The sequence below is a fragment of the Kogia breviceps genome, chromosome 2, assembly GCF_026419965.1.
Source record: "Kogia breviceps isolate mKogBre1 chromosome 2, mKogBre1 haplotype 1, whole genome shotgun sequence".
NCBI classification, from domain to species: Eukaryota; Metazoa; Chordata; class Mammalia; order Artiodactyla; family Physeteridae; genus Kogia; species Kogia breviceps.
This window is the reverse complement of record NC_081311.1, coordinates 74838692-74866471: the sequence shown is the minus strand read 5'-3', so window position 1 is coordinate 74866471 and position 27780 is coordinate 74838692. Positions and strand designations below refer to the sequence as shown.

Here is a 27780-nt window from a genome sequence, read left to right as displayed (position 1 = left end):
GTAGTAACATTCATTTGACTAAAGATTAAATTCCATAGCTTGAAGATTTCATATAGTTATAAATGATGACGAAATCAAACAAAAGCATAAAAATTAGAGTATAATTTGAAGAAAAAATTGGAAACCAAGATAACTAAACTTTTAACTTTGAGAACTTGCATATTTTGGAATTCTAAAAAATTGTTAGGAGCAAGGGATAAAAAAAGTTTCATCCCTTATGTTCTGAATTTCTGTTCATTTTGTTTTCTATGTGATGAGTTTCTTTGTGAGACTCCTTGTCCTACAGCTCTGTTGTCTTGGTGTGTGGGTGGTCCCTCCAGGCCAAAATACTGTCCACACAGTTCATGGAAATAATCTACTAGAAGTGTATAAGTGCCCTAATGGCTTGTAAAAAAAAAATTATTGATAGTGTTAAAGCATGAACTTTGAAATTTTTTTCTAAAGTTATCTGCATGAATTATGCCACATAAAAGTGCTTCAACAAAGGATATTCCATTTGATTTTTCTGATTCTGGAAAGTACATTAATTTTTTTATAGGTATATTCCATTTTAAAATGCCTCAATGAAATAAAGCTTTTAAGAAGGACTGTCACATGTTTTCCACTAAGGATAAAGAAGGAGGTAAAATATAAGGCTTTTAAGTAAAAACGGGAGTAGATTTTTTGTCCTTTAGTTCTTACATTAGAAATAGGAAACCAGAAGTCAGCTAAGTCTCCATAGCAATCATCTCTGTTTATGAGATGAATAACACATTTAAGTCTGGATTTTGGGAAGAATTCTTGAAAAGTGAAAAAAAGCTAGCCCAAAATTTCTGGTGTTTTGACTTGAAATTCAGTCATTGATTATTTTGCATTACAATGAGAAAGTGTGCTGTGACCACTGATTACTTTTACAGCTTTCCTATTTGAATTCTTGTCTGTGGAAACATAGGAAAAGAACAACTTTGTTGATTATACTGCAATTTCATATGGTTAACTCTAATGTATAATAAATTATGATAAAATACAGAATATTTGTAATGATCTGGTAAGAAGATGGAGAAGATATTAAGAGTTCTGACTGATAAACATTGTCAACACATATGGAAAACCTGGATTATCAGTTACTTTTCTGAAAATTCAAACATGTGCAACTAAAAGAACCTCTTTTTTGTGCAGTGTCTAGAGTACTGCCTGCCCCATTGTAGGTACTCAGTAAGTGTTTGTTGAGTAAATAAATGAAAGATATTTTTATTTGTAAGTTGGTTTTGAAAATTCAGTTTATAAGTTTTAGCTAAAAGAGCAGTTTCCTTCCCCTCAGCTTCCAGCACCTGACAACCCCTGATCTGTTTCTCTCCATACAGTTTTGCCTTTTTCAGAATGTCATTTAATTAGAATCTTGTGGTATTTAGTCTTATGTCTTCTTTCACTTACAATGAATCGTGTGAGATTCATCTAGGTGGTTGGGTATATCGGTAGGTTATTGTTTTTGTTCTGAGTCGATGTCTGTTGTATACTTCTTATTTGTTGTTCATTCACCAGTCCTTAGGCATTTGAGTTGTTTACATTTGATGGCTGTTATAAATGAAGGTTCTGTAAAATTCACCTACAGGTCTTTGTGTGGACATATGTTTTTGTTTCTCTTGGGTAAGTGCCTTGGAGTGGAATTGCTGGCTCATATGGTAAGTGTATGTTTTACTTTATCAGAAACTGCCAAATTGTGTTGTAAAGTGGCTGTACGATTTGGCTTCCCACCAGCAATGCATGAGAGTTGCAGTTGTTCCACATCCTTGTCAGCATTTGATATTGTCCATCTTTTTAATGTTAGCCATTCTAGTGGATACCTTAGTAATTTTTCCTCATGGATTCATTTACATTTTTCTGATCACCAGTGTTGCCGAGCAGTTTTTCACGTGCTATTGGCCATTCATGTGGCGTCAGTGTCTGTTCAACATTTTGCTAACTTATTTATTATTATTATTATTTTTGCGGTATGCGGGCCTCTCACTGTTGTGGCCTCTCCCGTTGCGGAGCACAGGCTCCGGACGCGCAGGCTCAGCGGCCATGGCTCACGGGCCCAGTCGCTCCGCGGCATGTGGGATCTTCCTGGACCGGGGCACGAACCCATGTCCCCTGCATCGGCAGGCGGACTCTCAACCACTGCGCCACCAGGGAAGCCCTTTACCAAACTTTTTTAAAAAAATTTTTTATTGGAGTATAGTTGATTTACAATGTTGTGTTAGTTTCAGGTGTACAGCGAAGTGAATCTGTTATACATATATCCACTCTTTTTTATATTCTTTTCCCGTATAGGCCATTACAGTGTATTGAGTAGAGTTCCCTGTGCTATACAGTAGGTCTTTATTAGTTATATATTTTACATATAGTAGTGTGTATATCTCAATCCCAATCTCCCAGTTTGTCCCTCCCCTCCATCCCCTGGTAACCATAAGTTTATTTTCTACATCTGTAACTCTATTTCTGTTTTGTAGATAAGTTCATTTGTACCTTTTTTTAGATTCCACATACAAGTGATATCATATGATATTTGTCTTTCTCTGTCTGACTTACTTCACCCAGTATGACAATCTCTAGGTCCATCCATCTTGCTGCAAATGGCATTGTTTCGTTCTTTTTTATGGATGAGTAATATTAACATTTCATTGTATGTATATACCACATCTTCTTTATCCATTCCTCTGTTGATGGACATTTAGGTTGCCTCCATGTCTACCAAACTTGTTACTGTGAAATCACCATAACGATTTATTTATTTTTTGTAGTGAAGATGTGAGGCACTTGAGGGAATTTTATGAAGTCAGTTCTCATTTGTTCACTGTAATCATGAAAAAAATATAGCAAAAAGTGGAAGTAGTTTTAATTTCTCAGTTCACGATGTTTTTTCCTTTAAAAATTAGATGTGTTGTCAAGTATCAAAACTTGTAAGTACTCTTTTAGGGTAGGAGAGCTGTTCCTTTTACTGCCTTCTTGTGGAATGGGTGAAGAAGAGTGAAATGGGACCAAGGCATGGAAGACAGGGTAGAGCTGGAGGAGGGGTGGGGGGAGAAAGAAGTCTGGGCATCCATCATCAGTCCCTCAAAAACCAAATTCACCTTTTAACGTAATGGAAATGTTTAGTTGAGTCTTTTTATTTTGCATATGAGAGAATAGAGTGTCAGAGAGGTGACTTATAAATATATAGGATTTATAGCTAGTTAATGGCAAAACCAGGAGTGAAGGATACTCCTGACTCAGAGCTACATGATCCAAGCAAGCTCTTTAATCTCCCTAAACTTCCTCATCAAGTGTTAAAGGGGGTCACGCCTGCTTTATAAGGTTATATGGATGAAGTGGAGCTCGTGTGTGTGTTTATGAAGTGCTGATGTATACCAGGTGCTCCATCAATGTTTTTTTCCTTTGTCTCATCTTGACTTCCTGTAAATTACTTTTTGGTGTGAACATAATAAGTAGAAAATTGGCAGTAAGCACAGAATTAAATATTTTATGGTCTTCCACTTTTTAACAAAATGCACAGGGTGCAGACTGGAAGTAAAACTTCTTTTGGAAGATTCCGTGAATCATTTTAGCTTGAGAAAATGGAGTTTTATATCATCTTTAGATGCTCTGATTTCAGTCAGTGCATAATTATTGCCTTGGGTCAGGTACACCAATTTATACAAAAAGCTGTTCCTTGCGTTTTCTTCTCTGAAGTCCTCTTGTTGTGGGCTTCTGATCTTCACTGAATGTCCTTATAAAAGAAAGGGAAAATATCGATAAAGTTTCACACTTCAACTTTCCGCTCAGTGTTTTTCCAGATGAATTCAAGCACTCTGAGTCTCACCTTTAGGTCTGACCCTCGTCGCAAACAATCTTGACGTTTTCCTTTAGCACAGCAGCCTGTACCCCAGTAGCCACATTTGAGCTTTACATGACTTCATTTGCTCTTTTAATGAACACACATTCCAAGCATTGCATCAGTTTAAATAGCTGGCGTGTGTAACTCGACATTCTCTTGTTTGGGAAAACTCAGTTTTATTGATGGCATTGAGTCCTGGTGTTTGTTTACCACATTTATTGAAAGCACTTTGCTTTGGGCCAGTTTCAGTATGCAAACAAGACCCATCAACTTGTAAAATAAGATTTCTCTTCCCTCTCTAAAACTGAGGGGTGTAACTAGTTCATTATTTTTCCTGATCAGACCAGAGAAGAATTTACAAACTGAGGACTTGGGACCAGCCTTGTGCTCAATTAGCTATTTCTTTTTCCTTTACTTCAACAATGGGGCTCTGAGAAGAGATAGTGGCTAGATGTTTACTTGAGGGATTAATAAACCTTTCTTTCGGAGTTTAAAAGGGTTATCAAAAGTTTTTTACAGGAAAGATCCAAACTGATAGCATGTACAATAAGAAAAGCTACTTGTCTTATAATATTCCCCAGACTATATGTTAAAAACTTCACTGCTGAAAATGAGCAATAAATTATAGTTTCCCAAGCAGTGAGTATGTAATTAAAATACTTACGCTACTAAATGAAAACTCTTTTCATATATAGTATTGACAGTAGTGCTTGCCACATAAGAAACTTTCTGTAAGGGTTGGTTGAATAAATGAATGAGAGTTGATATTGAGTGTTTTAATTTGTTGTTGGTTTTGAAAATACAGTTTAATTAAAAGTTTTAATTAAAAGGATAAGTTGAGCTAGGGCTCAAGGTGTGGCCTGTGGTCTGTTAAAGTCAACGTCATCACTAAGTCTCCAGAGAAGAGCCTAGGAAAGGAAGCTGGAAAGCGGTTGTCTCCGTAGGAGGGATTTTTTCCTCTGCCTCCTTCTCTACCTGCTGCTTCAAGAAAAAGGAAACACTTTGACCGTCAGTCTCTCAGGCTCTGACCAGCACGGTGTAGATCCTGTTGTTTAACAGAAAGGCTCCCATCCGGTCATCAGCTACAGCGTCCCACTCATGTCAACATCTCCTTCACCCTGTCCGCCATCCTGGAAGTGGATGCACAGCTTCAACTGATGACGTCGTTCCTGTGACTAAATATGATCTCGTACAATCCATTCGTCAGGTAGAACCCAGAGGAATATGAGGGCATCAGGAAGCTCAGCATGGCAAGTGAGAGCCTGTGGCTTCTAGATACCTTTGTTGAAGAGTTCATGGATGTGGATCAGGCACCCACAGGTCTCATGGTTTATGTCAACAGTGAAGGTCCATCAGATACGAGAAGCCACTGTGAGAGGTCCCCATCTGTAACCTGGACATCTTCTATTTCCCCTTTGATGGACAGAACTTCACACTCGTCTTCAGCCCTTTCATCTAAACAGGTGGCCATCAGGCACAGGTGCAGCCTCTGCATGAGGAACCTTCTGGTGCCTGGTGGCTTTCTGTTTGTCATCAGTGCCTTCAGCTTCTTCCTGTTGGTAGAAAGATGATGACACTTCTCCTGGGCTACACCACCTTTCTGCTCATGATGTATGTCTTATTCCTGGCCACTGGCACCCCCTCATCAATGTCTGATTTGTCCTGTCTGTCTCAGCCTGCCGGAGACTATGTTCATCACCTACTTGCTGTACCTGGCCCCCACCCATGCCTTGGTAGCTCTATTTTCTGCTTCTGCACTGCACCAGCCCAGGAAAATGCTGCCCTATTGCACCCCAGAAAGGAAATAAGGGTCTAGGTCTCACCCCCGCTCGCCTGCCCGGCCTGAAGGAGCCAGTGGAGTTGGTAGGGAAGGTGCCAGGTACCGGAGAGGCAGAGTTAAATGGATGCCCTGCATCAACAAGGACTAGTAGAGATGTGAGACTCCGACACAGCGCTTGGTGGGCTTGTGGGTGCTGTTGAGCCGCATGACGGGTACCCTTCTCCTTCACCTCTCCCTGCTCTTCTCGGCCTCTTCCATCATCATGGTCTTTGTCTTCTGGAACACCTCAGCAGGTGTCCACGTGCCAACCCTAGTCTGGAGCTTCTCTTGCCTCTGGAAACTCATCAGGCACTCATGCCTGTCCAGATCCCAGCCCTCAGCCCTGGCAGCCACCTTGTTTTTAACCCAGTCCTTCTATGCAGTTTCAGACCAGGCCTGGATCATCCTCTGTGCTCTCCACGTCTTTGCCCCTGCATGCCATCGGCTCCCCTCAGCCAGCCCTGGAGCTCTATCTGGCTCCTCAGGAATCAAGTTCCTGGACTTCTTTTGTTGAATCATCTCCCATCAACCCTTTTGCAGGGGGGCAAGAAAGGGGACAATTCGACTTTTTTTTTTTGAAGGTATATTTTTAGTAAAATTTAACTAAGCCTTTAATAATTTTATAGTTCCTAATTTTTGCAAAGAATGACCTAGGAATTTTCCTTAAGTAAAACACTTGTGTTTGGTAGTGGAAATTAAGGATATAAGCATTATTCCTAGGGAAACATTTAAAAAAAACATTAATGGGTAACACAGTGTGACATTTGGTATGCAAGTGTTAGTTACCTACTTCTTAAATAGGTCCTAAAGACCTACCAGTGTATGAAAATAAGAAAACAGTATCCAGGAACTTCCTTGGTGGCACAGTGGTTGTGAATCCACCTGCCAGTGCAGGGGACACGGGCTCGAGCCCTGGTCCAGGAAGATCCCACATGCCGCAGAGCAACTAAGCCCCTGTGCCACAACTATTGAGCCTGCGCTCCAGAGCCCACAAGCCACAACTACTGAGCCCGCTTGCCACAACTGCTGAAGACGGTGAGCCTAGAGCCCGTGCTCCGCAACAGAAGCCACTGCAGTGAGAAGCCCACGCACTGCAACGAAGAGTAGCCCCCAGTCGCCGCAACTAGAGAAAGCCTGTGCAGCAACAAAGACCCAGCACAGCCAAAAATTTAAAAAAAAAAAGGAAGAAAACAGTATCCATTAAAATGTTACATAATTCAGAATGACCATTATTTTCCCTGTATTAGCTGGAACTTTCCCTGTTTTTTTCTTGAATTATCATGGTTTCATTGCTTAAAATGCATTACAGTAGTTCTGCTTAACCCTTTTTCTGCAAAGTCCATATTTTGGGCCCTTGATAATGATTTCATATGGCATAAAATATTAATTTTCTTGGTGATTGAATTGGTTACAAATTCCTTAGTAGTCAACGTTCATGGATTCACAATAAAAGTGAAGATGTGAAGGAAAGTAAGGAAGAGTACATTTGTCTATATTATTGTAAAATTTTAGTTAATGCTTTTATAGAAATGCATTGTTTGGTTACTTAAGGCTCTTCTACCATTTTATTATAAAAATACAAAAATGTTGAAAGGATTATGCAGGGAATACCATATACCCACTACTTACATTCTGCAGTTTTTAAATATTTGCTTCATCACACATGGATCATCTATCCAGCCTTCTATTTACTCATGAATCCATCTTTTTGCTGCATTTCAGACTGATGTACAGACAGCACATGCATACCAATAACTGGCATTCAGTATTTGTTCATGGTGTTTTGTTGCCTTTAAATTTAAAATAAATGTAGCATTCACTGTGTTTTGACAGATGTATAATATAAATCCATGTAACGTAAACTCTTATGAAGATATAAACTGTGACTTGGAAAAGTTTCCTCCTACCCCTTCCCCTCAGCCCACTTGAATATCACACCCCAACAGCTCTGGAAACCACTCTTCTGAGTTTTTTTTTAAAATCAAAGATTAGTTTTTTTTGTTCTAGAACATATCTTGAAACAAACAGTATGTACTCTGTAGTGTAAGACCTCTTTCACTTAGCGTAATGTTTTGGGGTTTCATCTGTATTGTTATGTATATCAGTAATTCATTCCTTTTTATTAATAAGTTGTATTACATCATATGGAACTCACCAAGGTTTATCTATTTCCTGACTGTTTCCCATTTTTGGCTATTATGAGTAAAGCTGCTGAGAACAAGCCATTTACCTGCTGGGTATTTGCATCTGATTAACTCAGGAGCTTAAAAGTTAGTATATTCAAAATTGAGGTTACCCAACTGTGTTTTCTCCCCAAGTCCCTGTGTCAGTGAATGGCACCACCCTTCAAAGTGCTGTCCAAGTCATAACCTTGACTGCTTCGTGTCCCTGAGCTCTCACATGTCATCATATATGAAGTCCTGCCAGTACTATCTTAATCACATTTACTCACTTTGCCATAGTGCAGAGTCACGATCCTGTTTGAAGCCATCACCATTTTCATCTGGATTGCCAAAGAAATCTCCTAACTCGTTTTCTTGCCACCTCTCTTGGCTCTCCCTCTCTTACTTTCTCCAAAGTACTGTCAGGGATCTTTGAAAAAGCACACATTAGATCATGTTACTTACCTATTGAAAAATGTCTGGTTGTTTCCCATTGCTCTTAGGATAAAAAAAAGTAAAATCCTTACCTTAGTTTGCAAGGCTCTGAATGATTTGACTCTTGTCTCTTCCCTGGTTCTCACCTTTCTAACCACACTGGGTTTGCACGTCACACATGCTTCGCGCCTTAGGCTTTATCCTCCTGTGTCTTGGCTCGGTCTCTCTAATCGGATCATTCCCATCGACCCACAGTTCTGTCCTGGTACCTCCCATTTTAAAGACAGACAAAAACTGCCTGTGTTAGTTGGGATTAGAATTGTCTGTGGCAGCAGAAAATCAAATCAGAGCAAAATGTTTTTAAAATAAGTTGGAAGATTATTTCTCCTGGAAAAATTGCGTAGCAGGACAGTGCAGGTCTGGGGTGGCGTCAGTGCTCCCCCAAGACCTCAGTACACCAAATCGATTCTCCCTGTACAGTTTCCCACTCCTAGGTTATGGCCTTTTAATCTTCATAATCCAAGTTGGAACTTCAGAAATCACAGTCCAATCAGCAGAATGGAAGAAAGGACAAAGGACATCCACTCATTGGATGATGAGATTTCTCAGAATCTGCTAACATTTCCCTGGGCAGAACTGAGTTACCTGGCCACACCTGTTTTTCAAGGAAGGCATCTAAAAATCAGAGGTTCTAATTTGGGGAAAGTGGATAACTGGGGTAGGTATTTGCCATTGCCATACCTCCCCTAGACTCCCACATTCCTCTGCAGCCACTGTCGTGTTTTTCTGCTTCTTTTTAGAATCAAAACTTGAAAGAGTTGTCTATTAATGATATTCTACTTCTTCAAGGCCCCTTCTCTTCTCAACTCACCTCAACTCCTATGCTCACCCTAGTTGGTTGTGTCAAGGTTACCTGTGATCTCTGTGTTTCAAGAATATAAGGAATATGTACAAGTCTTATCTGATGTCATTTCTCAGTAGCTTTCAGTTCTTTTTCCCTTGAAGGACTTGCCCTGTATGTGGATCAGTCTTGAGCTTTTCATTCATCTTCTGTGACTTCATCGTCTACCATCCTTCTGGAAACTCATTATCCTCTTATTTTTTCAGCATCTCCTATTCTACCCAATGTGTGAATGCTGGAATTTCTCAAGATTTAGTTTTCCTGTTTTTTTTTGTTTTTTAATTGTAGTAATAGATACAAAGCATAAAATTTACCATAAAAATCTCACCATTTTTAAGTGGCATTAAGTGTAGTCACATTGTTGTGTAACCATGGTCACCATCCACATGTAGTACTTTTTCAGCTTCCCAAAGTGAAACTCTGTAACCATTAATAACTAGCCATTTTCCCCACCCTCAGTTCCTTACAACTACCTTTCTACTTTGTCCCTTTGAATTCTCAAGGCTGGTTTTGCATCTAAATTGGGCGCACCTTGGGAATTCCCCGACAGACCAGTGGTTAGGGCTCCACGCTCTCACTGCTGAGGGCCTAGGTTCAGTCCCTGGTTGGGGAACTAAGATCCCATCCCACAAGCCGAGTGGCATGGCCAAAAAAAAAAAAAAAAAAAAAAAATTGGGAGCACCTTTATCTCTTCTTTGTGTCCTTCCTGTGCAAGACCCTCAGTTTCCATGACCTTAAATATCATCTGTAGAATTCCAAATTTATATTTTTGATCAGATTTTTTCCCTTCAATCACTAGATTCTTAAAACTTTAGCTTGATATTTCCACTTGGATGGAAATCCACTTCAACAGCTCATAGACTTTAAAAAATATATAACTTATCTAAAACTTTTATTAGTCTCATTTGTTCTTCTCCTTTCTTCCAAGCTCAGCCATCCAGTCATGTAAACCAGAGACGTGACTGATAACTTAATAACTTCCTTCCCCCCCCCAATCAAATCAGTCAGTAGGCTTCTGAGTTCTACCCTCAGTATATGTTGATTTGAATCACTTTTCTTCATTTTACCTTCCTAACCTTCACCATGCTCCCATCATCTCCTGCCTGACAATTGCAATGTACTCTGAACTCATCTCTCTCCTCCCAGTCCTGATCCCGTCAATGTGTTCTTTTAAACACAAATAGAGACATGTTACTCCAAGTCTTTAAAACCCTTCATTGCCTTCCTAGTACTCTTAGAATAAGATCTAAACTCCTTACCATGGCTTTTCAGTCTCTGATGAGTTGGCCCTTACTGTCCTCTCCACCTCACCTGTTGCCACTTTCTCCTTCCAGTCTGGTCTTCTTTCAGTTCCTATAACACCGAGTTCCCTCCTGCTTCAGGGCTTTTGGGCTGTATGGTACTCCCCTCCTGCAATGTTCTGTATGTATTTTTGACATCCTTCAGGACTTGGCTTAAATAACCCTTTAGAGACCCAGAGAGATTGCCCCAGCCAATATTAAGTAGAAACCCTCTTATTGTTCTGATTCAGAGCATCCTGCTCTTTTTTAACCCCTCCCCCATGTTAAACAATGATTTCTTCCCCTTCTTTCTTCATTTCCCTCAGTAGGTTTATTATTATTTAAAAAAATTTGTTCCTTTTCCCCAGTAGATTGTAAATGTTATCAGGGACTGTTTAAATTCTATTCCCTATGACATACCTAACGTTTAACACAATGACTGACACATATTTGGCAAGCAGTACATATTTGTAAATGAATGAAAGCCAATCCCTCTCCTTGGCATGGTTCGTGTTACCCCCTTGTGTTACCTCCATGGTTTGTGTTACCCTGCTTCATATTGTGGCTCACTTTTTTGAAGGCTGCCTTCCCTGATTAATAGACTACATGGCATCTCTGTATCAGATGGTATCATTGCAACTTTTAACTTTCTTTCTTGGAACTTCTTATGCTTTCTAATTATACATTGGACAGGGTTGTTTGGTTGTTTGTTTCCCTGACTGTACTGTCATCGTCGTGAGAGCAGTGGCCGTGGCTGTTTTCGTCAATCATTGTTTCCCATCAGATGAGCATCTTGCTCACACTCATCTTGTTTCGTAAATGAGCTCATAGTGGTGAAAATATACCTCACCAACTGGTTGACATTTCTTACTGTGATAGTTATATACTATTTTATCAGATGTGACTAGGTGCTGGAGATGGAGCATGTATGGAGAGAATCTTAATTTCTTGAACCCAGGATTTGGAGAGTTGAGTGATTTTTAATTGGATTCTCCTTAGATGTTAAGAACCTAAAAATTTGCAAGAGAAAAACTGTTTTGAAACTTTCATCCTGAGCATCACGTGAAGACATCTGAAATATTGCCAAGTGCACTTCTGCACTGTTGAGGATTAATGAAATCCTGGTCCATCTGCATGTTTGTCTTTCCAAGTCTCCCTTGTGACATCATTAGTGAGCTTAAGCCTCCAGAGAAGCTTCTTTGGAAATTCTCATAATCAATTAAAATCATTTTTGAAATGTGTAAATTCTTTGAATGTTACTCATAACTTTTTATGGGCACCACACATTTTCCTATATCAGAAAGATTTAAAATTACTTTTGCAGAAAAATACATTTGGAGTACAGTAGATATTTTCTACCATGCCGTATAAATTTAGTGGGGTACACTTTATTTTTCTGGCATGTTCTTGGAAGGAATGATTTCCAACATTAATTCAGGAAAGTCTGGTGGTTTTAAAAATCCTACCATGTGCAAGGGGATTTGCCTATCACCTTGTGTTAATGGGCCTCAGTTTCCCAACAGCTTTTAGCCCTAGGCCTCTCCACCATATACCCTCAACCAAAAGTCAGGTGCTGGGCTATAAAGCTGTCTGTGCATTCCTTCTTCCTAAGATCAAAGCCTAACTAGTTATAAAATGCCTGGGGCACCAGCTTTTCTGATTCTGGTAGAAGTACTGTTTACTCACTCTTGTGAGCATTACTGCAGTCCTTATATTTTTCCTTGAACCCATTTCAGGTAAACAGAAGACGAATGGATCACTTGCTGGTTATATTCGGCATACAGCGTGTTTAGTTTAGGCCATATCATATTCATTCAGACAGTGATTTTAATATAAATGATGTGTCTGCCAACATTTTAAAATTAAGGAGATTTTACATAACCAATCTGTTTTGGTAGCTTTTCTTGAAAAATCTGGAAAGGCTGGCTGTTTTGGGCCGGCTCCTGCACATGCTACTTGGAGATGGTGATATCAAGCAACCACCTTGGGCAGGACAGGTGGTCTCCTGTTTGGTACACCTCTACCACTCCCTGTTGTTTCCCTGACACTGAGGTCAAGTGTCAGTTACCATTTATCCTTGTTGTACTATTGGTTTTCTCATGGTACAATAAAATAATTCTTGTACCCCTGTCTGTCAGTCTAGAGAAAATGTGAGGGGGTGGACAGTGAATTCCAAGAAAATGAGAGAAGGTATATTTGTTTGGGGAAATGAATAACTTTTATATGTCTATTTTTTTCTTTTGTGGAATGTATATTTGAATTAAAAGCTTGCAGTGTGCCCCTTCATTGTTAGCAGTTCCTTTCCTAGCTCCTGTAGACCTATGAATCAGGGACTTTTGATTAGATGTATGATCCTATAAAAAAGAAAGTGACTCCACCTTTGGGTCCCTCAGAGGACAGTATATTGATCTCCTCGAAGCTTATGACTCTCTTGGAGTGAAATTCCCAGGTCTCCCGTCTGTGACTTGTCAAGAGGGTAGCTGTTTCTGGCTTTCCCAATAATTAGGCCTTATAGGGCGTGGCAAGTTCAGTATAAGTAAAACAAACTTTGCCGCAAGGACTGTATATTATAAAAAGGGGATTTAACCATTTTTAAAAATAGTAATGCCACATAACTGGTTTAAGAGAGATGATATAGCAGCTCTGAGGAGGGAAAGATTACACCTGATTGAGGGGATCTTGAAGTTGCTTTTATGTTTTGCCTTGAACAATGGGTAGAAAATCAGCAGCAGGAGACAATGAAGCCATAGAACAGTTTGAATAAAGGAAAAAAATTGTAGGGATCAGGTGTGGATAGGACAGTGTCTAGAGGTGTTAATGAAAGTAGAGGAAGCTGAGGAAAAGCAAAACCAAAAAGGTGGGTTGAGACCTGGTTATGGACAGTCTTAAATGCTAGGCCAAGAAGTTTGCACCTAACTTAAGGGATAATGAATAAGCACTGGCTGACTTTTGAATTAGGGGAGGGACTTATCAGAGCCTATGACTTGAAGGGGAAAAGGCTGGAAGTGCTGCTACCAGCGGTGAAACCCAATGTGGAAGTGTTCACGAGGGGCGACGATCTGTATGGAAACTTGTCTTAGATTCTGGGCACAGATTTGGAGAGAGAATCACTAGGTCTGTGCAGCTTCTTGGTTATGGTAGTGTGGGGGGATGGGCAGTGGGGAGGGAGGGGCTGGAGGGGAGGGGAGGGGATAAGGTTTTGAACAGATGGAGTCGAGTATGGATGTCCGAAGGAGGACCTGGTTTGGAAGGTGTATCTGATAGGATGCTTTCAGTTTCAGGTAACAGGTTGGCTCCGACAACATGAACATGTGTGGGCTTATGTTACTGAAGAGTGCAGAGATAAGTGGGCTTCAGGAATGGTTGATCAAGAAGCTTCATGATGTCATCCAAAGCTCAGACGTTCCCTGACTCTCAGCTCTGCCTTCCACGTGGATGGCTTTATCCGGAAGCTGAGCCTCCTCATGGTCATGGGTGGCAGCCTGTAGGAGTCGGGCTCCATTTGTCTTTGTTCACGTCTAGTGGGATAGAGAAAACGTTTTCAGAAATTCTCTTACAAAAGCCTGAAAGCTTCATTCTCAAAAGCTTCCATTAGACCACTTCCCACTTGTCTTTGGCCCAAATTAGATTACATGGTTGACTATTCTTTTTATTAATTATGGTATAAAATTTAATATCTTAACCTTTTTTTGAGGTAACATTGGTGTATAACTTTATGTAAATTTCATGTGTACAACATTACGTTTTGACTTCTTTGTACGCTACAGCATGCTCACCATCAAAAGTTTAAATTTTCTGTCACTATACAGTTGACCCACTGTAGCCATTTCGCCATTCCCCCCACCCCCTTCTGCTCTGGTAACCACTAACCTATTCTTTGTATCTGTGTGGTTTTTTGGTTTAGATTGGTTTGTTTATTTTGTTTTTGTTCTTTTATGTTCCATATACAAGTAAAATATTATGGTATTTGTCTTTTTCTGTCTGACTTATTTCACTTAGGATAATACCCTCAACCTCCATCCATGCTGTCGGAGATAACTATGTTCTCTTTTTTTCTGGCTCAGTAGTATTCCATTGCATATAAATACCACATCTTCTTTATCCATTCTTCTGTCCATGGGCACTTAGGTTGTTTCTATATCTTGGTTTTTGTACATAATGCTACCATGAACATAGGGGTGAATTTATCTTTTTGAATTAGTGTTTTATATTCTTTGGATAAATACCTAGAAGTGGAAAAGCTGTATCATATGGTAGTTCTATTCTTAAATTTTTGAGTAATCTCTGTATTGTTTTCCATAGTGGCTGCTACCAATTTACATTCCGCCGCCAGTGTATGAGGGTTCCCTTTTTCCACATCTTCTCCAACACTTGCTAATTCTTGCCGTTTTGATACTATCCATTCTAATGGGCATGAGATGATATATCATTGTGGTTTTGATTTACATTTTCCTAATAATTAGTGATGTTGAACATCTTTTCATGTGCCTGTTGGCCATCTGTATATTGTCTTTGGAAGAATGTCTATTCAAATCTTCTGCCCATTTTTCAATCTGTTTTTTTGTTGTTGTTGTTGAATTGTGTGACTTCTTTATATATTTTGGATATTAACCCCATATTGAGGATGTGATTTGCAAATATTTTCTTCCATTTGGTAGGTCATTTTCTCATTTTTTGGTGGTTTCCTTTGTTGTGTAGAAACTTTTTGATGTAGTCTCATTTGTTTATTTTTGCTTTGTGTCCCTTGCCTGAGGAGACATACTAAGAAAGATATTCCTAACACTGATGTCAAACAGCATACTGCCTATGTTTTCTTATAGGATTTTTATGGTTTCAGGTGTTACATTCAAGTTTTTAATCCATTTTGAGTTAATTTTTGTGTATGTGTAAGACAGGTCTGGTTTCAGTCTTTTGCATGTAGCTGCCCAGTTTCTCCAGCACCATTTATTGAAGAGGCTCTCCTTTCTCCATTGTATGTTCTTTGCTCCTTTGTCATAAATTTATTGTCTATATATGTGTGGGTTTATTTCTGGGCTCCCAGTTCTTGCTTGATCTGTGTGTTTGTTTTTCCACCAATACCATGGTGTTTTGATTACTATGGCTTTGTGATAATATAATTTTGAAATCAGGGAGTGTGCTACCTCCAACTTTGTTCTGTTTTCTCAGAATTGCTTTGGCAATTTGGGGTTTTCTGTGGCTCCATAAAAATTTTAGGATTGTTTGTCCTAGACCTGTGAAAAATGTTGAGACTCTGTGGAGTCTGTAGATTATACTTTGGGTAACATAGAGATTTGAACAATGTTAATTTTTCCAATCCAGTGAGCATGGACTGTCTTTCCATTTCCTTGTATTGTCTTCAGTTTTCTTTCAACAGTGTCTTACAGTTTTCAGTGTACAGGTCTTTCACCTCCTTGGTTAAATTTATTCTGAGGTATTTTATTCTTTTTGTTGTGATTGTAAATTGGATTGTTTTCTCAATTTGTCTTTCTCCTAGTTGATTGTTAATATACAGAAATGCAACAGATTTTTGCATATTGATTTTGTACCCCGCAACTTGTATTTGTGTATTGTTTCTAGTAGTTTTTTGGAAGAGTCTTTATGGTTTTCTATGTATAAAATCTTGTCATCCACAAACAGTGCCAGTTTTACTTCTTCCTTTTCAATTTAGATGCCTTTTATTTCTTTTTATTGCCTAATTGCTCTGGCTAGGACTTCCAATACTTTGCTGAATAAGAGTGACGAGAGTGGGCATCTGTGTCTTATTCTTGATATAACTTTTAGTTTTTCACCAGTGAGTTTGATGTTAGCTGTAGGTTTGGCATATATGGCATATATACATGTTGAGATATGTTCCTTTTATACCCATTTTATTGAGTTTTTTTAAACATAAATGGGTATTGAATCTTATTGAATGCTTTATATGCATGTATTTGGATGATCATATTATTTTTATCCTTTATTTTGTTAATGTGTTATATCATGTTGAATGATTTGCAGATGCTGAAACATCCTTGCATCCCTGGAGTAAATCCCACTTGATCATGGTGTATGATCCTTTTAGTGTATTGTTGTATTTGGTTTGTTTTCATTTTGTTGAGGATTTTTGCATCTGTACTCATCAGAGATATTGATTGGCCTGTAATTTTCTGTTTTGTGTGTTGTCTTTGTCTGCTTTTGGCATCATGTAAAATGAGTTAGGAAGCATTCCCTCCTCTTCAATTTTTTGGAAGAGTTTGAGAAGGACAGGTATTAAATCTCCTATGAATGTTTGATAGAATTCACCTGTGAAGCTGTCTGGTCCTGGACTTTTGTTTTTGGGGAGGTTTTGGATTACTGTTTTACTCTCCTTACTGGTGATTGGTTTATTCAGATTTTCCTTTTCTTCCTGATTTGGTCTTGGAAGGTGGTATGGTTCTAAGAATTTATCCATTTCTTATGGGTTGTCCAGTTTGTTGGCATATAGCTGTTCATAGTATTCTCTTATAATCCTTTGTGTTTATGGGGTATCTGTTGTAATTTCTCCTCCTTTGTTTCTGATTTTCTTTATCAGAGTTTCTGTTTTTTTCTTAGTGTAGCTAAAAGTTCGTTAATTTTGTTTATCTTTTCAAAGAACCAGCTTTTAGTTTCATTGACCTTTTCTATTGTCTTTTTAGTCTCTATTTCATTTATTTCTTCTCTGATATTTATTATTTCTATCCTTCTACTAAGTCTGAACTTTGTTTTTTTCTAGTTCTTTCAGGTGTAAGATTAGATTGTTTATTTGTGATATTTTTGTTTGTTTTTTGAGGTGGGCCTGTATTGCAGTAAACTTTTCTCTTGCTTCCTCTTTTGATGCATCCCATAGATTTTGGTATTTTCATTTGCCTTCAGGCATTTTTTGATTTTTCCTTTGGTTTCTTAATTGGCCCAATATTTGTTCAGTAGCATATCATTTAGTCTCCACACATTTGTGATTTTTCTAGGTTTCTTCTTAGAGTTGATTTCTAGTTTCATACCACTGTGACCAGAAAACATGCTTGATATGATTTCAGTCTTCTGAATTTATTAAGAATTGTTTTGTGTCCCAACATATGGTCTGTCCTTGAGAATATGCACTTGAGAAGAATGTGTATTCTGCTGCATTTGGATGGACTGTTCTGTTTAAATCTGTTAAGTCCATTTGGTCTAATGTTTTATCTAAGGCTGCTGTTTCCTTGTTGACTTTCTGTCTGTATGATCTATCCCTTGGTGTAAGTGGAGTATCAAAGTTTCCTACCATTATTGCATTGCTGACAATTTCCCCCTTTAGATCTGTAAATGATTGCTCTATATATTTTGGTGCTCCTAAGTTAGGTTCATATATATTAACTGTTATGTCTTTTTGGTGGATTGTCACCTTTTTTTTTTATTATATAATGTCCAATTTTGTCTCTTGTTGCCGTTTTGGGGTTGCAGTCTGTTTTATCTGATGAGTATGACTCTTCTCTCTTTCTTTTGGCTGCCATTTGGTTGGAGTATCATCTTTCATCCCTTTACTTTGTGCCTATGTTTGTCTTTAGAGCTGGAGATGATTCTCCTGGGGGCCACATATGGTTTGGTGTTGTTTTTAATCCACCCAGTCACTTGTCTCTTTGTATTGGTGAATTCAGTCAATTTACATTTAGGGTGATTATTGATAAATAAGAACTTAGTACTGCCATTTTATCTTTTGTTTTCTGGTTGCTCTATTTCTCCTTTTTTCTTTTTCCTTGTGTTTCTGTCTACCATTTTAGTTTGGCAGTTTTCTATAATGTTTTTCTCAGTTTTCTTTTATGTTTCATGTCTCTGCTCTAGATTTATTTTTGTGGTTATTGTGAGATTTGTACGAAATGTCTCAAAGCTAAAATAGTCCTTTTTATGCTGAGATAGCATCTTATCTTCATTTACATCTAGGGGTTCTGTTCTTTCTTTTTATGTTTTTGTTGTTGCAAGTTATCCCTTTTTATGTTGTGAGTTTGTTAACCAAATTGAGTAGCTATAGTTTTTTTTATTGCTTTTTTCCCTTTAACCTTTATGTTATAATTAAGTGCTTAACAACCTACTCTGACATAGAGTTGAATTTTTCTGATTTTTCCTTTCTGATTATTACCTTAGTTTTGTGTACTTTTGCCTTATCATTTCAGGTAGAAGAGCTCCTTTCAACATTTCTAGTAAGGTGGGTCTAGTGGTAATGAACTCCCTCAAAGTATGTTTACTGAGAAAGCCTTTATTTCTCCTAAAAATCTGAAGGGTAACTTTGCTGGATAGAATATTCTTGGCTGACAGTATTTTATTTTTGAGTATTTTGAGTATGTCATTCTACTGTCTCTTGGCTTGTGGAGTTTCTGATGAGAAATCTGCTGATAGCCTAATGGGGATTCTTTGTAGGTTGCTGTCTTTTTCTTTCCTGGCTGCTGTTAAAATTCATTCTTTGTCATTGACTTCTTGCATCAACAGATTTAGATATTCTTTTGGCTTCACTGACTTCATATCTAGTTTCTTCCCCAGATTTGGGAAGTTCTCAGCTATTATTTCTTTAAATAAACTCTCTGCTCCCTTCTCCCTCTCGGATACCATTATCCTTATTTTGCCTTTCCAACACGTCTTGCCCTTCCTAATGGATAGTTCTTTTAGAATTTCCTCATTTTAAAAAACAACAGCTCTCTCTCCTGAGTCATTTCTAGCTTTGTATATTCAAGTTTACTAATTCTGTCTCTCATATGGTCTGCTCTGTTTCCAGTGCTTTCTTTTCTTTTCTTCTTCTTTTTTTTTTTTTCCTGACTGTGTCATGTGGCATGTGGGATCTTAGTTCCCCAACCAGGATTGAACCCATGCCCTCTGCAGTGGAAGTGAGGAGTTTTAACCACTGGACCACTAGGGAAGTCCCTCCAGTGCTTTTTTTCTAATGCATTGAAAAAATGTCATTTATTGAGTTCTTCAGCTCCAGAATTTCTGTTTGGTTCTTTAAAATTTTCCAGTTTCAGTCTCTTTGGCAAAGTATTGTTTCTGTTCATTAATTTTATTCCTGAGCTCATTGAACTGCCTTTCTGATTTTTCTTATAGCTCATTGAGTTTCTTCATGACAGCTATTTTGAATTGTCTGTCATTTAGATTGCAGTATTCAATGACTTTAAGTTTGAGTTTTGGAGAATTGTCATTTTTGTGTGTGTGTGATACTATGTTGCTATGGTTTTTCACGGTGCTTGGTGGGTTGTTCTTCTGCTGGCACTTTTGAAGTAGCAAACACCTTTCTTCTTTAGGTAAAGCTTTTTTCATTTGATTCTAACAATTCAGCAGGTTGGTAATTAGAGGCTTTTCTTTTATTTTGCAGTAGGTGGTGCTATATTACAAGTTTTGGTTTTCTCTTACCTGAGCCACCTCTGGCTATATTTGAGAATTGGCACTTTCCATCCTCCCCTCCCTCTCTGTCAAATGTGTTTCCTGGTGCCCTCATTGTCACTGCTTGTGCCTTTGGGGTTGGTGGTGCCTTGCCGCTGCTGGTGTCACTGCTGGGAACACTGGGATGGTGGGTGTTACCACCATGTCTAAGGTCGCCTGCGTTGCAGGCAGCTGCTGTGGCAGGGCAAGTAGGAAGGATGGGGAGATGAGTTGGGTGCCTCTGCTACATCCAGGGCTGTTGGGTTCATGGGCACTGTTGCTGTGAGTGGGAGGGGGGGCTGGAGACGTGGGCACTGCAGCAGCTGGAAGAATCAGGGTCGCAGGTCCTGCTGCTGCTGCCCAGTTCCCTGGCTGCAGGTGCTGTTGCAGCTGGGAGGCCAGGGCCATGTACCCTGCTTCCCCTCCTGCTACTAGGTTCTCTGGGATTGCAGGCTCAGCTGCTATGGCTGGGGGGCCAGGATCATGGTCACTGCCTCTGCTGTTCCCCTGGCTCCACCTCCTCCATGTGTTCCAGTCCACCCACCTATAGGTGTACAGATGTGTGGAAGTCTCTGGCATCCTGGTGTGTTGGGCAGAGGAACCTTTGTTTGAGTTATGGATGTTTCACTAGTTGTAGATTAAAGGGGAGAGACAAAGGGAGTGTCTCATTATGCCATGATGCTGACATCACTTCATTTTAACCATTTTTAATTGTACATTCATGAATGTCGTTCAGCCATCACCACCATCCATGTCCATAGTTCTTTTCATCTTGTACAACTGAAACAATAACTCGCCATTTCTTTCTCCCCATAGTGCCTGGAAACCACCATTCTACTTTGTGCCTCTCTAATTTTGACTCTCTACTTTTCTCATATACATGGAATCACACAGTATTTGTATTTTTTTTTTTTTTTTTTTTTTTTTTTTTTTTGCTGTATGCGGGCCTCTCACTGCTGTGGCCTCTCCCGTTGCGGAGCACAGGCTCGGACACGCAGGCTCAGCGGCCATGGCTCGCGGGCTTAGTTGCTCCGCGGCATGTGGGATCTTCCCGGACCAGGGCACGAACCCGTAACCCCTGCATCGGCAGGCGGATTCTCAACCACTGCGCCACCAGGGAAGCCCCAGTATTTGTATTTTTGTGACTGGCTTATTTCACCTAGTGTTATGTTTTCGAGGTTCATTCATGTTGTAGCATATGTTAGAATTTCCTTCCTTTTTAAGACTGGATAATATTCCATTGTATGTATAAACCACATTTTGCTTATCCATTCATTCTATGATGGACATTTGGGTTGCTTCCACATTTTAGCTACTTTGAATAGTGCTGCTATGAACATGGTTGAGAGTTGTACAAATATTTCTTTGAGACCCTGACTTCAGTTCTTTTGGATATATACCCAGAAGTGCTAAATCATATGTTAATTCTATTTTTACATTTTTGAGGAACTACCATAGTGTTTTCCACAGCAGCTGTGCCATTTTACATTCTCACCAGTAGTGAGAATGAGGGTTCCATTTTATCCACATCCTTGCCAACACTTCTTACCTTCTGTGTTTCTTGTTTTTTTGATAGTAGCTATCCTAATGGGTATGAGGTGGTATCTCATTGTACTTTTGATTTGTATTTCCGTAACGATCACTGATGTTGAGTATCTTTTCATGTGCTTATTAGCCATTTATATACCTTTGTTGTTGAAATGTCTTTTTGAGTTCTTTGCCCATTTTTGGATGAAGTTGTTTGTTTCTTTGTTGTTGAGTTTTAACATGACTGTTTTTACACTAACCCCTGGCAATGGGAGTGGCATCACTCTAACATAAGTGGGTCGATTTTGGATCCTGGGTAGACAACGTACAGTGTCAAGTTGCACGGAGAAGATTGTGCTCAGTTTAAACATGTCTGAGGAGCTAGTGAGATATCCAGGTAGAGAGAACTAAAAAGGCTATGTGTATGAGTCTGGATTCTGAAAAGAAAGAGCAGAGGGAGGTTTTACTTCAGAATAAGTTCTTCAGCTAACTGATGTTGAAGCTTTTAAAGAACTATCTGGCAGAGGCAGTCATGCCCACCAAATATTCTGATTGCCCCTTGCATGTCCCTGATCCCTTTGAGTTGGCAGAGATACATATGTAGTCATGGCCAATGGGCTGTGGGGGAGGTAGTGTGTTTCTCTTCTAGGCCAAGGCAGTAAAAGAGTGATGCAGGATTCTTCCTGTTTTTCTCCCAGAGGGAGACTGAGGAGGCCATGGATTCCAGATGGGTGACTATAAAATAAAAGGGCCTCCCTTTAGCTTGGGTCCCTAAGTATGTAGAGCCAGGCCCCTCGCCGACTCATGCAGGCCATTTAACATGAGAGAGGAATCAAGTTTTGTTGTGTTCACCTCCTGAACACACTCCATTTGGAGTTGTTGCAGTAGCGTAGCCTGCGTGGAATTTTATCTCTTTTTGATGTCTCAGGGATGCCATTATAGAGCTGCTGTTGTGCTGATCTGTTATTCCTCATCAGCATCAATGCCATTGGGGATTACTGAGCTAAGTAAGATTGTTGACTTTGAGAAGATTAAGATGAACTGGGTGGTAAAATGTATTGCCTAAAAAAGCATAAAAGTGGATTCATGTAACTGGAGTCACTAGGCATATGAAAAATCAGAGGCTAGAAAATTAACAATCAAAAGTTGGTAACTTGATTTTATTAAAGATATCAATAGTATTACATTTCTCCCCAATTTATATACTGTTCTACTCAAGTTACACAAAAGTTATACTCTGATAGTTCAAGGTTAATAAATCTCTTTATAGTTACTCCTGATGTCAGGTAGAGACCTGGTTCATCTTTCTGAGGAATTACAATAAAGTGATACTTGGAGAATGGAATAGCCGTAAGAATCACAGGTCCTTATGTCCCAGGGGAACCAAGAAACTGGTTTTTCACTAACATTATAGGTGATCGTGAATAACCCACTCATACCCCATGAAAATTCTCCTTGGTTTGGAGCACAGATGGGGAAACGGGAACTATGCTTTTTTTTTTTTTTTACTGCCCACAGTGTTTTTTACATTATTGAAATAGGTGCCAACAAGTAGAAATCATATTTTAAAATGGGTGGGTGTGACCTGTCCCCCCAAGCCTGTGCCAACCATAGGCTGGAACAGAAATGACAGAACTTCCCACCTACACTTGACCCAACTTGCCACGCACTGTACTTACCCCGCCACCTCAGACATTGTGGCTGGAGAGTTTGTTTATTATAATGCAGATATCCCCTGGGAGAATGAATCTTGTCAGTGATTTAGTCTTTACTTTCATTTAATGACTCTTCACTCAGTTCATTTATTCTATAAGCATACTCTTCAAAAATGCCATGCTTTGGATGAGTTAAAGGAGACTTTGTAGATGGAATGGCTGCACTCTGTGCTACACCATGTGTTGTATAATTGGAAAGTCTCCTTTTGTTTTTGATTGAATTTTATTATTTATTTACTTAACTTTTTTTAAAGTTTATTTTATTGAAATATAGTTGATTTACAGTGTTGTGTTAATTTCTGTTGTACAGCAAAGTGACCCAGTTTTTAATACATACATATATATATATATATATATATATATATATATATATATATACACACACACACACACACACACATTCTTTTCCATTATGGTTTACCATAGGGCATATTGAATATAGTTCCCTGTTCTATGCAGTAGGACCTTGTTGTTTATCCATTCTATATATACTAGTTTGCATCTGCTAACCCCAAACTCCCAACCCTTCCCTCCCCCACCCCCCTCCCTTGACAACCACAAGTCTGTTTTCTATGTCTGTGAATCTATTTCTGTTTTATAAATAAGTTCATGTGTTTTTTTTTTTTTTTTGATTCCACATATAAGCATTATCATACAATATTTGCCTTTGGCTTACTTCACTTAGTGGGATAATCTCTAGGTCCATCCATGTTGCTGCAAATGGCATTACTTCATTCTTTTTAATGGCTGAGAAGTTTTCCACTATACGTATGTACCACATCTTCTTTATCCATTCCTCTGTCAGTGGACACTTAAGTTGCTTCCATGTCTTGGCTATTGTGAATAGTGCTGCTGTGAACACTGGGGTGTGTGTATGTTTTTGAAGTAGAGTTTTCATCTTTTCCAGATACATGCCCAGGAGTGAGATTGCTGGATCATATGGTAACTCTATTTTTAGTTTTTTAAGGAACCTCCCTACTGTTCTCCATAGTGGCTGTACCAATTTACATTCCCACAAACAGTGCAGGAGGTTTTCCTGAGAAAAGTGATTTTAAAAAGCTGAGGAAAATGGCAAGAGAAAGAAGGCAGATTCAGGAAGTCAAATATCTGTCTTAATAGAGAAAATAAGTGCAGAAAATATTAATGAAAGATGAGGAAGAATACTTTCTATGTCCGGAAAAAAGAAAGTCTCCTTTTCCCTTCATGATCTCTTCCTTATCACTGCTAATTCCTTTACCAATGCTTCTTGAGATCCTAAGTGCTAGATTCTAATGTTTAAAAATGAACAAGATACAGTTGTTGGTCACCAGGAGCCCAATTCATTGGTGGGATTGGAACCCTAAGCAAAGAAAGCAGCACGATAATGTTGCCACACCAAAGTGAGGATGAGGAGGGAGAGAGAGAGCTGACATTTTCCTGGGAAAGGTGGAGGAGTTTTCACAGTGGAGGGCACATTTGAGCTAGGTTTTGATTGATAAGTAAGTGTTCTCTGAACTTTCTGAAATAAATGAGCTAAACCTGCCTATAGTGTGAAGAGTTTGAAACTCCGTATTAGTGATTTTCAGTGGGGTGAGAAAGGTAGTCTTCACCTTGCCTAGTGATGTGGGACCCTAAAAACAACCTTGCAAGCTGAAACTGTGTAAAGCCCTTTTAGTAATCAATGGGAAAATGGAATGATATGCAACCTTTAAAAATTTTTGTCAAAACATTAAAAAAAAATCTCTACCTAACAGTCGTAAATGTATAGGAAAATGAAAAAACAGTAAAATTAATATTTATTCAGAACACTATATTTAAACATTAGAAATATCGAGAATTTAACGTGTTTCATTTCTTTGTAAAAAGCTTGTCAAGTTGCAACAGCGCTAGCTTTCTTTTTGTTGTATAACTTAAAGCAGCAGTCCCCAACCTTCTTGGCACCAGGGACTGGTTTCACGGAAGACAATTTTGCCATGGACTGGGGGTGGGGAGATGGTTTGGGGATGATTCAAGTGCATTACATTTATTGTGCACTTTATTTCTCTTACTATTACATTGTAATATATGATGAAATAATTACACGACTCACCATAATGCAGAATCAGTGGGAGTCCTGAGCTTGTTTTCAGTTGCCACTCCCTGTGAGGGTTTTGATATGAGTCTGCAAGCAATTGATTTATTACGGTCTCTGCAGTCACACCTCTCTGGTAATGATAATCTGTATTAGCAGCCGCTCCCCAGCACTAGCAACACTGCCTCAGCTCCACCTCAGATCATCAGCCATTATATTCTCACAAGGAGTGCACAACCTAGATCCCTCGCATGCGCAGTTCACAGTAGGGTTCGCACTTCTATGAGAATCCAGTGCTGTGGCTAATCTGACAGGAGGCGGAGCTCAGGGGGTAATGCAAGTGACGGGGAGTGGCTGTAAACACAGATGAAGCTTCGCTTGTTCACCCACCACTCACCGCCTGCTGTGCGGCCTGGTTCCTAACAGGCTATGGACCAGTACTTGTCCGTGGCCTGGGGATTGGGGACCCCTGACTTACAGTATGGAGAGAGCATCTTTTCTATGCCTTGAATGGTCAGAATCACAAGTCTGGATCAAATCCCAACATTTCATCTTTTGTACTTTGAAAATTGTGAAATGTCTCCCAGAGTTTTTTTTAAATGTGAGTTATTGTGCTGGCATCACCTCCCCTGGGACGTCTTCATCTTTTTTGTGACTACAGCTTTCATTTTTAAATTTCAATACCTTTGTCTTCACTAAGTTCCTCTGGCTGTGTATTCAGAGTCTCACACACAGCGGCAGTCTCATTATTCCCGCTGTCACCTATTGATTATTTTTAATTTAATTTAATTTATTTAGTTTTGTCTGCATTGGGTCTTCGTTGCTGCACGGTCTTTCTCTAGTTTTGGCGAGCAGGGGCTACTCTTCATTGTAGTGTGCAGGCGTCTCATTGTGGTGGCTTCTCTTGTTGCAGAGCACGGGCTCCAGGTGCGTGGACTTCAGTAGTTGTGGTGTGTGGGCCCTAGAGTGCAGGCTCAGTAGTTGTGGCGCACGGGCTTAGTTGCTCCGCGGCACGTGGGATCTTCTTTGCCAGGGCTCGAAGCCGTGTCCCCTGCATTGGCAGGTGGATTCTTAACCACTGTGCCACCAGGGAAGCCCTCAGCTATTGATTCTACATCCATTGACATTGGATTCAAATTCCAGTTCCAGCAGTATAATTTTTTATTTCTTTGCTGCACTTTCATCTTCGTTGGCCAGTTTTCACTTTGGGTTATCCATTTTCATGTCACTTGGTTTTATCACTGGAAGACAGGAAGTCAGCACAATTTCTTGCTTTGGTGTCTATGCATGAACTGATTACAGACGTCCCATGAGTAATCAGAGACAGACTTTGAAAGAAGCAATATGACTGATCACTGATCAACATGAGCATCTGTTATATATGAAGTGATTTGTGCGCTGAAGAGCTGGCAGTGGAATTTGTATTTGATGCACCTACTCACAATCACAATTAATAGACTTTGGTAACTGGAATGTAATATTGGGGAATTGGTGGTGTCGAACGGAGCTGTGGTAACTAAAATCCATGCGTATCAAAACTTTGCAAAGCCAGGACTGTCTCTATGGATATCTTGAGTGGATTTTCCTGCCCTTTGTGGGAAGTACAGCATCTGTAGTGCTGGCCACTGAGTGCCAGTGTGGCCCTCTTTTGTGTCACTGTGACAACCAAAATGCTTCCCACATTCTCCATATGTGCTTGGGGTGGGGATAGGGTCACTCTGTCATTAGTTAATTGGAATGTTGAGGGGCAGCCACTCTGCTGTTGGTGAGCACTTCAGTGTTCATGGCAGAGTTCTGGAGCAATCTCTCCATGAGTATGTGGTGCCTTCCCTTCCTTCGTAAGCCAAGTGAGGCAGAAATTGCCCTTGCCTGGGGAGTCATGTGACTGATCGTCTAGCGGGGCTTTGCTACCTGCCTATCTGCTGCTTAACCTCTTTGAATCCTGATTTCCTTATCTATAAAAAGAGGTTTACAAGATTATCGTGAGTACATGGTAAGTGTATGTGAACATCAGGCAGATGTGAGCAGTTGTTCTGACAATGATGAATAACTGAATCACTGAGATGCACTTCTTGGATTTAAAATGAAATATATCAGAGGCCTCTAATGTCTCAGCAAGATCAGTATCCTCAGCTTCTAGACACCCCCCCCCCCAACCATGTGAGAAGTTCACTACTTTCCCATCTCCACTTTTCAGTGTCTTCTAGTTGCTCTTTTCTTGCTTTGCTCCCCTCATGGTGAAGTTCAGCAAATTGACTCCTAATCCATCAGTATGTGAAGTACCTTGAAACAGCTTCTTCCCTGAAGATAGATCTTATTTCTCTATTGGTACAAGGAAAATAGAGCACCCAAGAGTTGGTCTCTTGGGGAAGCAGGCTGCAGATGGCGCCCAGCTGGTAGCCATTTTGAATGATGAATTTTCAGTAGTTTAGAGTATAAATGTCGAGCATTCTTTTCCTGGTCCAAGAATAAATATTTCAAGTAAAGTCAGCATAAATAGACTTGTTTCAGGTTGATCTGAGATGCTGATTACTTACCTGTGGATTTTTAACTTTACGTCTGGAATGAAGAATTTGGTGAAATAAGCACATTAGTAGAATGTTGTTGGTTTGGCAAAGGTTTCCTTCATCTGTAAGATATTATCCTATAATTGCTGCAGACTTTCAGAATGTTGTAGTATA

General features: G+C 39.5%; 1 protein-coding gene and 1 pseudogene across 4 annotated transcripts in view; both read left to right on the top strand.

Moving 5' to 3' along the window:
• LOC131751504 (5-hydroxytryptamine receptor 3C pseudogene) overlaps positions 1-6168 on the top strand; it is a 43677-nt pseudogene extending 37509 nt beyond the window's left edge.
• The window catches only part of BICC1 (BicC family RNA binding protein 1), a 310208-nt gene that overhangs the window by 142938 nt on the left and 139490 nt on the right, over positions 1-27780 (top strand). The window lies entirely within an intron of this gene.